This window comes from Petaurus breviceps, unplaced genomic scaffold, assembly GCF_028583685.1.
Source record: "Petaurus breviceps papuanus isolate PSGF00001 unplaced genomic scaffold, PetGlider_PUasm1.0 221, whole genome shotgun sequence".
NCBI lineage: Eukaryota > Metazoa > Chordata > Mammalia > Diprotodontia > Petauridae > Petaurus > Petaurus breviceps.
Window position 1 is genome coordinate 9349687 of NW_027185877.1, and position 9134 is coordinate 9358820.

The 9134-nt window shown below is 39.0% G+C and overlaps 1 protein-coding gene and 1 pseudogene across 4 annotated transcripts in view; one reads left to right on the forward strand and one right to left on the reverse strand.

The window, feature by feature from the left end:
- CNTN1 (contactin 1) overlaps positions 1-9134 on the reverse strand; it is a 337786-nt gene that overhangs the window by 325204 nt on the left and 3448 nt on the right. The window lies entirely within an intron of this gene.
- LOC138166348 (macrophage immunometabolism regulator-like) lies at positions 1186-2214 on the forward strand (annotated as a pseudogene).

A 9134-nucleotide genomic window follows, 5' to 3' on the forward strand; every position in this document is an offset into this window, starting at 1 on the left:
ATAGATAGATAGATAGATAGATAGATAGATAGATAGATAGATAGATAGATAGATAGATAGATAGATTACAAGCAGTAGTAGAAACTATAACTAACCAAACTGCGCAGGCTTTGGAACTTTTAGCTGATTAGGCAAATCAAACCAGAGAAAAGGTACTTCAACACCCAATGGTCTTAGATTAAGCAGAAAAAGGAGGAGAATGTGGAAAATTGAATATGTCATGTTGCTGCATCAAGATTGATAATAATGGTCAGGCTGTTTAAAATATAGTCCAAAATAGTAGGAAAATATCACATGTGCCAGTACAGAAGTGGGATGGGATTTTTGGTACTAATTGGTTCAGCTGACTAAACAGGTCATGGCGAAAACAATTAGGGTCTTTCCTAATATGTTCCCTGGTTGGTCTCATACTCCTGCACTGTTTCATACCATGTTTTATTAATCTGATTACCAGGGCAGTGGAAAGGTTGCAATTAATCAAAGTGGAGAGAATAGGAATACAGATGATGATTTTGAAAAAGAGGCCAACATTGATCCCCCTCCTGATGTCATTAGTCCTCTTCAAGAATGAGAGACAAAAGGGCAGAGCCAAGATGGCAGAGTAGAAGCACGACCTCCCCCTGCTCCAGCTTCCACTTTCCCCTATCCATGTAAAAAGGGGACTCTAAACAAACTTGGGAGCTGCAGAACCCACAAAATGACATAGAGAAGCTAACCTCCCGCTGAGGACAGCCCAGCACACTGGCAGGAATCAGCAACAGGGATCTGGAAGCCGAGCCCAGCCCCACTCTGAGGCTTTAGCACCAGGGCGGGCCTGACCAGCCTCAGCGGGAGGGACTCCAGATCACCAGCAGCTGTGGCCATTTCCAGATTTATCAACACATAGATGCAAAGGACAAAGTGAGAGGTCAGTGCAGTCTGGACTTTGGGACCCAGTAAGTGGCAATTCATGGCTTTTGCCCCCCAGGGCAAGAAGCCACTGAGACTTGGGAACAGCCATCCAGAACCACGTGGCAGCTTCACCTCCTGGCCTGCAGAGTGTAGGCAGACCAAGCACCAGTCTGAGGGGTAATTGCTCTTGCTTTAACCTGCTTGGATCTGGATTGCAGTCTAGGGTGGAGGTCCTGGGGTGTCTTTCCAGCTTGCCAGAGTGTGTGGAGACCTCAGAGAGGGCACCCATCTAATACCTCTGGCAGCTGAGAAAACCCCAGTGTTTGGGACGAAAGCTCCCCTGTCTGGTGGCAGAGTCCTACTTTGGCAAAAAGCCCAAAAGTCAAGTAATTAAGTGGCAAAATGAGCAGGCAAAGGAAACAAAGCAGACAGAAGATTCCAACATTAGACTCCTCTTTTGGGGACAAAAAGGAGCAAAGCATGGAACAGGAGGAAAACAGTGAAATCAGAACTCCTGCACCAAAAGCTTCAAAGGAAAATGCGAGCTGGTTACAGGCCAGAGATGACTTTCAAGCTTTCTAAAGGAAAAAACCAGAGTTGAATAGAAAATCTCACATTCAGATATAAGAAGCAAGAGAAGCATGAGAAAGGATGTGCAGGCTGACACTTAAAATGGAAGTAGACATTAATGGAGACTCCAGAACTACCTTACCTACCCTTCCTTTACCTGTGTCAGAGGTAAGTTCCCCCAGAAAAGCTGAAACAGAGAAGCCTTGGTGCTCTAGCACTCCCTGCTCACCAATGAGACGGACCGTCTCAGGTTATCAGATCCTTCATATGGATTCTAACTACTTGGTTGGCTCCACAACTTGTGAGGAGCTCTTAAAGTTAGCCCAAAAGTGCTCAGGAGGTGAAGAGAATAAGGGGGAGTCCTTGCCTACCTTGCATTCCAAACAGCTTGAAGCAGAACTTGCATGTTCATCTCATTTATACAAAACCAGAAGTAGGTACTACTACCAGCCATATGAAATCCCTGCTGTTAATGGAAGGAAGCGAAGACAAATGCCCAGCTCAGGAGATAAGTACACTAAGGCTTTACCTTATGAACCTTACAAAGTTCTCCATGACCCTTTACCTCTCTGTCTTCTCAAAGGTAAAGGGCTCATTCAAAATCACTGGCCTACCTCAATCTAGATAAAATGAACATCAAGGAACCTGCTGACACTGAAGTACTGCAATATCAGCTTCAACATCTGACCCTCCGAGGGGACCGTATGTTTGCTAGGAACAAGACATGAATTTCTCTTAGGGGAGGGTAAGCCAGTTCTGAGCTGATTTCACTTGGCTGCAAAAACCCACTCTTGTACTGTGAATATAAAAAGGAGCAAAGCATGGAACAGGAAGAAGACAGTGAAGTCAGACCTCCTGCAGCAAAACCTTCAAAGGAAAATACAAGCTGGTTACAGGCCACAGAGGACCTTAAGAAGCAGATAAGAGAAGTGGAGGAAAAATTGGGAAGAGAAATGAGAACAATGCAAGAAAATTATGAAATGAGAGTCAACAGCCTGACTGAGGAAAATAACACTTTAAAAAACAGACTGACTCAAATGGCAAAAGAGGCTCAAAAAGGCAATGAGGAGAAAAATGCCTTAAAAAGCCAAATTTGCCAGATGGAAAAAGAATCTCAAAAGCTCAATGAAGAGAATCATGGTTTCAGAATTAGACTGGAGCAAATGAAGCTAATGACTTTATGAGAAATCAAGATACTGTTAAACAGATCGAAAAGAATGAAAGAATAGAAGGCAATGTGAAATATCTCATGGGAAAAACCACTGACCTGGAAAATAGATCCAGGAAAGATAATTTCAAAATTATTGGACTACCTGAAAGCCATTATCAAAGTAAGAACCTAGAAATCATCCTCCAGGAAGTTCTCAAAGAAACATAGAGGTTGAAAGAATCCACCAATCACCTCCTGAAAAAGATCCCCAAAAGAAAACTCCTAGGAATATTATAGCCAGGTTCCAGAATTCCCACATTAAGGAGAGAATATTACAAGGAGCCAGGAAGAAAGAATTTAAATATTGTGGAAACACAATCAGGATAACCCAGGATCTGGCAGCTTCTACACTGAGGTATCAAAGGGCTTGGAATATGATATTCTGGAGGGCAAAGGAGCTGAGATTAAAACCAAGAGTCACCTACCCAGCAAAACTGAGTATCATGTTTCAGGGGAAAATATGGTCATTCAGTGGAATAGAGGACTTTCAAGCATTCTTGATGAAAAAACCAGAGTTGAACAGAAAATTTGACATTCCGATACAAGAAACAAGAGAAGCATGAGAAGGTAAACAGGGAAAAGAAATCATAAGGAACTTATCAAAGGTGAACTATTAACATTCCTACATGGAAAAACAATAATTGTAACTTATGAAACTTTTTTCAATAGTTGAAGGCATTAGAAAAAAACATATATATATATATATATGTCTATATATGAGGGTATATGGGCATATGAATACATATGTGAATGTGTGTTTATATGTTTACAGGTATACATAGATAGAGGGCACAGGACCAATTTAACAGGAAGGGATGATACTTAAAAGGTGAAATTAAGAGGTGAGAGAGGAATAGAATGAGAGGAGATGGGGAGAGACAGAATGGGGTAAACTATCTCATACAGAAGAGGCAAGGGGAAATGATTACAATGGAGGGGAAGAATAGGAAGACAAAAGGGAATGGGTCAACCTTATTCCCATTGAATTTGGCTTGAGGAGGGAATGAAATACACACTAAATAGGGTATCTCACCCTACAGGAGAGTAGGGGGGGAAGGGGATGAGAGGGGAGATGATGGAAGGGAGGGCAGGCTGGGGGGGGAGGGAAGCTGGAAGCACACACTTTTGAAGTAGAGAATAGAACAAGTGGGAGGTGGGATAGGAAGGAGGGAAATATAGTCAGTCTTTTACAATATATCTACTATGTTATTGTTTTGCATTAGCCACACATGTACATCCTATACTGAACTGCTTATCTTCCCAGTAAGGGTGACAAGGGAGGAAGGAATGAATCTGGAATTCAAAGTTTTAAAATCAAATATTCAAATATGTATGTATGTATGTATATGTGTGTGTGTGTGTGTGTACTATTATCAATACTATTTTACATGTAATTGGGAAATAAGATATACAGGCACTGGGGCATAGAGATCCACTGGAAAAGTCGAAATGGGTATGGGAGAAAATATGGGAAAGAGCAGATTGGAGGAGGGGATATCCTGTGAGACCGCTATTTTGGGGGGTGGGTAGGGGAAAAACGGGCAGAAAATTTGAAACTCAAAATCTGGCGGAAATGAATGATGTAAATCAGAAGTTAATAAAGCTTTTGAAAAAAAAAAAAGAAAAAGAGGCCAACATCACAGATGACAAGGGAAGAAAAGGAATGTCTGGAATTACTGAAGGATTTTGAAGAGCAAAATGCACATAAGGAGAAAGGGGGAATATGTGGAAACATAAATAGTTGGAAATAAGAAAGAGGGGGAATTGTGAAATATAAAAAATTTATGTTTCCACACAGTTACAGGTAAGTGAGTCTTCTTTTCAAAGAATTAACTGCTTTTTGCAAAAACAGGGGTCTTTAAAAATACCTCTTAGTGGTTAATAGGGGGCTTTTTGCAAAAACAATTCCAAGAACAGGGGAAAACCAGTCTTGCCTGGGTCTGTGGTTAAAGTAGGGTAAGGAGGTCAGTCAGGCTTTAAGTAGGCTTAACTGCTTCATGAATATTATCTTTTCCTCCCCTGGGAGGAGCTAAGGCTCATTTTAATGCACATGCTATACATGTGAATACATATGGAGGGAGGGGAATCATGAGAAGGGGAACATGAAGTAGGAGTGTCGGGGAGTTGTACACCTTAAAGAACTCAGTCAATGAGGAAATGAGGGAGGGATTTCATGTTTCAGGACAGGGGACTTCAAACTGCAAAGTTCTTGCCCTGTGTTTTTGCTGTGCAGGCAACACACCAAACCCTTGTAAGAATTGTAGAATAAATGAGCTTGCCTCATGTACCTCAGGAGTCTTTGTCATTCTTCTGAAATTTTTATAAATAACAATAGTGAGCTGGCCTCAGAATCTGATAAACCTCAGTTCAAGTCCTACTAATGACAGATACTAGATTTGTGCCCTTAGCAAGTTCTTCAACCTCTCAGTGCCCGAGTCAATTCTCCCAAAGTATACATTTTAAAGATGTTGATTTGCTTTTATAAAGTATATTCCTACCTGGAAACTCTCTATATCAATGAATTCACAGGTCCAGTACAAAAAAAAAATTCAATGCAATGAGTTTTAACTCGCTTCACAAGGTCTGAAAGCTGGAAAGAATCTCAGCTGACATATATGGTGAAATCCGTACACTAAAGGGATCACCAAGTCTTGAGTTCTATAGACAGAGATTTCAAGAACCCAGGTCTACCTCTAGGACCAAATAAAAAATTAGACTGGATCTTTTATGGATTATTGCCTTAACAAGGGGTAGGGAACCTCAGGCCTTGAGGCCACATGTGGACCTCTGTGGCCTCTAGTTGTGGCCCTTTGACTGAATCCAAACTTCACAGAACAAATCTCTTTAATTAAAGGATTTGTTCTATAAAACTTGGGCTTAGTCAAAAGGCCACACCCAAGGACCTAAAAGGCCACATGTGACCTCAAGGCCACAGGTTTCCCACCTCTGGCCTTAACCATATGCAGTTCCCTCTTTAGTCATTTAACTGATATAAAGCAATTGCCAAAAACAAGGAGGTCAAAAGAATCTAGAAATGCTTCCACAAGCAACCATTTTATCTCCTTGACAAATCAGTTTAGAATAAAAACTTTAGGCAGGGAGGCATTCCACACTAAGGTGAAATATTATAATCAAGTTCAGCTCAAAGAAATAAGACATATAATGGAGGAGGAAAAAAATTATTGAGCATAAGATTAGAATCAAGCCATATCTTTTGTATACAAAGATGAATTTAGAAAGAGGACTGTGAACAGATTTTTAAAAATAGAAAAAAAAACCCTGATTCTTTTTTCACAACATGACCAATGTGGAAATATGTTTACAAGTGTAGCTTATATCAGATTGAATGGTGTCTTGAGGTGGTGGAAGGAGAGGGGGGGGAAATTTAGAACTCAAAATCTTATAAAAGTGAATTCTGAAAATTAAAAATAAATTAATTTGAAAAAAATCTATATTTCTAAAACACTAATTTCTTCTTCTTCATCAATAGCAACAGAATTACCACCATTCTTGTATAATATCATAGTTCTTCATGTGCCTCATGACAAAGTGGAAAGAATATAAATAAAAGAAAGAATAGCTAACAAGACCAAGTTTATACAGTTGATACATGTTGAAGGTTACACAAGCTGTCTCCCATGCCTGGAATGGACACCTCTATCTCTTAGAATCATAGCTGACTTCAAATCTCTAGTACTACCTGCTTCTATGGAGTCCTTTCTGATCCACTCAGATTAAATTATTTTTAATTTACTGTATATTGTTTCTCTTGATAAGATCCTTGAGGGCAAATATTCCCAGCACCTTGCACTGTACCTACTACTAAAAGACAATTAACCCTGCCCCCTCAAGTTAGTGTCCTTCATCTCTCCTCTCTTTGACACTCATTGACTCTATTATCTGTTCTTTCACTTACTCTTTAACAACTTGAAATCTTGCTTCCAAACTCATAATCCACTTAAATTTCTTCTCTCTCCAAAGTAACCAGGTCTTAATCCCCAGATCTGATGATCTTTTCTCAGTTCTCATGCTTTTTGGCCTTCTGATGCATTGCCACTTCTCCTGTACACTCTCTTCCTTGAATTTCATTTTCATTATCTTCCTAACTATCTCACTTATGCTCTTTGGCTACATCATCATTCATATCATGATCTCTTACTGGTATTCAACAAGGATCTGTCCTGGGGGCTCTTTCTCTCTCTGTATGATCTCTCTTGCTGATTCTCTCAGCATCCCAAGGCATAAATTACTATCTGTATGCTTAAGATACATAAATAGATAGATATAATACATATATACACATATACATACCTATACATATATACATACATGTGTTTCTCCATGACTTTTACTGCCTATTAGATATTTCACAATCTGGATGTCACAAAAACATCTCAAATTTAAAATTTCCAAAACAGAATTCCATATTTTTCCTCCAATTCACCCCTCTTCTAAATTTGCCTAATATTTCCAATTTATCCTGTATTTAGCTTGTTTCCACATAGGTCTTTTCATGTTGTCTTCCCCATCAGGGGAAGAGGTGAGGTCCCTGTAAAGTCCATTAGAGAAGGGATTGTCTTTTCGCCTTTCATTGTAACCCTAGTACTCAGTACAGTGTTGGGCACATACTAGGTATTTAATAAATGTTATTGACAATTTCATTAAAGGTATCCCTATTCTTTCAATCAGATGACAAACCTTGCCATCCCTACTTCCATATTGTTTCCTGCAACTGACCACTCCTCTCTAACTTCCACAACTTAACATTTTAGTTCAGTATGTGTCTAGACTATTACAGTGGCTACCTTAATGGTTTCTCTGCCTAATGCCTCTCCCCACCACAGATTCTTCTCCATGCAGTTGCTCAAATGATTTACTTAAGCACTGATATGATCATGTCAATCCCATACTCAATAAACTCCAGTGGCTCCCTAACCTCTAGTATAAAATATAAACTTTGCTTAGCTTTCTAAGTCATTCATGACCTGGCCTCAGTCTTTTTATCCTCATTATATATTATTCTCCTTCCCCCACTCTGGGACATAAGCAAACCGGCCTTCTCCCTGTTCCTCACACACTATGCTTCATCTCTCAACTAGGTGCCTTTTCAATGGTCATATTTATTCCTAGAATTCACCCTCTCCTCCCTTCCACCCCAGAATCCCTCTCTTCCTTCAAGATGAAGCTCAAGTACCATCATTTTTTCTTTTCTTTTAAAAAATTGTATCTTTTTTTGTTACTCTGTACTTGACACAAGTCATCAAACATGAGCATTTCCATACACAATAAAGACAAGTGTAGAATTGTAAAAGAAATCACAAATCTTTACTACTTTCATTTTATTCTTAATAATATAATGAATTCAAATGTGTTTAATAGAAATGTACATGTAGAGCCATATCATATTGCATGCCATCTCAGGGAGGGAGGGGGAGAAAATTTAAAACTTATGGAAGTGAATGTTGAAAACTAAAAATAAATAAATATATTTTTAAATTGTGTAATAAATTCAATTTGTTACTTTATTTATTTCAAAGATGTTCTATGTGTCCTCTGAACCTCTTTGTTTTCTTCTGTATATTTTTAAATAAGATGAATCTTTTTTCTTTTTTTTTATTCCTATAGTTATTCTTTCTCTTTCCCTCTCAATTCCTGAGCCACCCAAAATTTTAAAATCCTCTTCTGTAACAAATAAATACAGTGAAGAAAAAAAAAGCCACATATATTGGTCATATCTAAAAATGTACATTTGAATGAGTCCTCCTCCCTTTGTCAGATCAAGTACAACCTTCTTCATGAAGCCTTTCCTGATTCCCCCCAATTCCTAGTGTCCTTGACCATTAACTACCTCATATTTCTTATTCCTATACTTACATATGCACCTTTTGTCTCCCCTGAGAGAATGTAAGCTTCTTAAGAGTACATTTTTTTCATTCTTTGTGTTTGTATCCCTAGTATCTAGCAAAGGACCTAGAGCCTAGCTGGTGCTTAATAAATGATTGTTAACATTGGTTAGTTGATAGATTCTAGATGTATTTTAAAGAAAGAAAGTATCAAAAGAGTGGGGGAAAAGTCATGGTTGTTACTACCAAAAAAAATTTTAACAAAGGTTCATTAATCACTACCAAAAGATATATCTATATTCTCACCTCCACAAAATCTTTATGAGGATTATTCTCACATAGATCAAGAGCATTCTTGTCAAAAAATATAAGAGAGGGGCAGCTAGTTGGCGCAGTGAATAGAGGGAGTCAGTGTTCAAATCTGGCCTCAGACACTTAACACTTACTAGCCATGTGACCTTGGGCAAGTCACTGAACCCCAACTGCCCTGCTTTCCCCCTCCAAAAAGCAAAAAAACAAAAAGAAAAGAAAGACAGGAAGGAAGGAAGGAAGGAAGGAAGGAAGGAAGGAAGGAAGGAAGGAAGGAAGGAAGGAAGGAAGGAAGGAAGGAAGGAAGGAAG